Genomic DNA, 1,638 nt, shown 5'->3' with positions numbered 1-1,638 from the left:
AGATAAATGGTAGTCGGGCATGGTGGTGTGCAGCTGTAATCCTGCCTACTTGAGAGGCTGAGGCAGAAGAATCACTTAAACCCAGGAGGCGGAGGTTGCAGTGAGTCGAGATCATGCCACTGCACTCCAGCCTGGGCCACAAGAGTGAGACCCTGTCTAAAAAAAATAAAATATAAAATAAATTTCAGATAAACAGTGAGTTTCAGTTTGTCCCACTTATGGAATCTGGCAACCCTAACAGCAGAAAGACACAATCCCCCACTGCTGGGAGCACAGGATGGAGCAGGGCCCTGGCCAAGTGGGCAGGGGTGGAACAACCATACAGAGTTTTGAGCCTCAGAGGGCCTTTAACTGACCAACCAGATGTGGGTTTTAGAAAAACAGGGGCGTGCGGTGTCACAGGAGCCAAGGGAAGAACAGTGTTTCCAGGAAGAGGGAGGGAATAACAGAGCTACATGTTGCAGGAAGGGCCGGAAAGATGAGGCTGAGACAGGGAAGCACAGTTGGAGTTAGCAAAACTGCTGGAGGCACCGCGAGGGAGACGTAGGTTGCAGGGGACAGCAGCCAAGCTGCAGGGGTTGAGGAGTGAGTGGAATGAGAAGCCAAGGAGGGAGACACAGGGTAGGCTGCTGCCTCCACAAGATTTTTGGTTGTTTGTTTTGTTTTTGCTTTTATCACCCAGGCTGCAGTGCAGTGGCGAGATCTCTGCTCACTGTAACCTCCGCCTCCTGGGTTCAAGTGATTCTCCTGCCTCAGCCTCCCGAGTAGCTGGGATTACAAGCGTGTGCCACCACTCCTGGCTAATTTTGTGTATTTTTGGTAGAGGCGGGGTTTTGCCATGTTGGCCAGGTGGTCTCAAACTCCTGACCTCAAGTGATCACCTGCCTCAGCCTCCTAAAGTACTGGGATTATAGGTGTGAGCCACCACGCCCTGCTAATTGTTGTAATTAGCCACAAGCTTTTGAGTAGGGAAGACAGGCCCCCTAGGGCAGGCAGGAGCCAAGGAGGAGCACAAGTGAAGAAGGCCTGGGGAGAGAGGTTCATAGCCGGGAGGGACCCTGAGGGGCCTTAGCGTTTGACACTCTGTGTGGACCTGACCTTGGGTGGCAGGAGAAGTGTAAATTCAGATTTTTCTGGGGAAGTCTGGGAACTCTCAGCTGCCCACTCATCACACAGTGCGATGACTGCCCCCCTCAAATGTGCTCTCCCTCTCTGGCAGGAGCTGTCTCCCAAGCTGTTCCTCCGCACAGAAGGCAAAACGGAGCACATGGCGGCCCCCGTGCCTTGGCTGAATGAAGGAGTGAATGAATATTTGGGAGTGGCTGAGGGCTGTAGAGTGAAAAGAGGGCAAAGCCTGGAGGTTGGGGAGTGGCTGTGTCTGAGGAATAGGGAGGAAGAGGAGGCGGAGGAGGGAGGAGCCGGGGAGTCCAGGGGCCTGGGAGAGATGAGGGAGACAGAGTCCCTGTCCAGAGAGGTCAGAGCCAAACGTGGAGAAGGGGCGCTTCAGCCCCATGCGTGGGGGTTGGAGGGAAGGGTAAATGAGGCAGCGTAGAAAGCCTGGTCAATGTGGGTGTGGCGGGAGGGATGCGATGCCAGGGAGGGGAGAAGGGGACATATACTTTTTTTTTTTTTGAGATT

Source organism: Colobus angolensis, unplaced genomic scaffold (assembly GCF_000951035.1).
Source record: "Colobus angolensis palliatus isolate OR3802 unplaced genomic scaffold, Cang.pa_1.0 Scaffold21, whole genome shotgun sequence".
Taxonomy (NCBI): domain Eukaryota; kingdom Metazoa; phylum Chordata; class Mammalia; order Primates; family Cercopithecidae; genus Colobus; species Colobus angolensis.
This window is presented reverse-complemented; position numbering follows the sequence as displayed.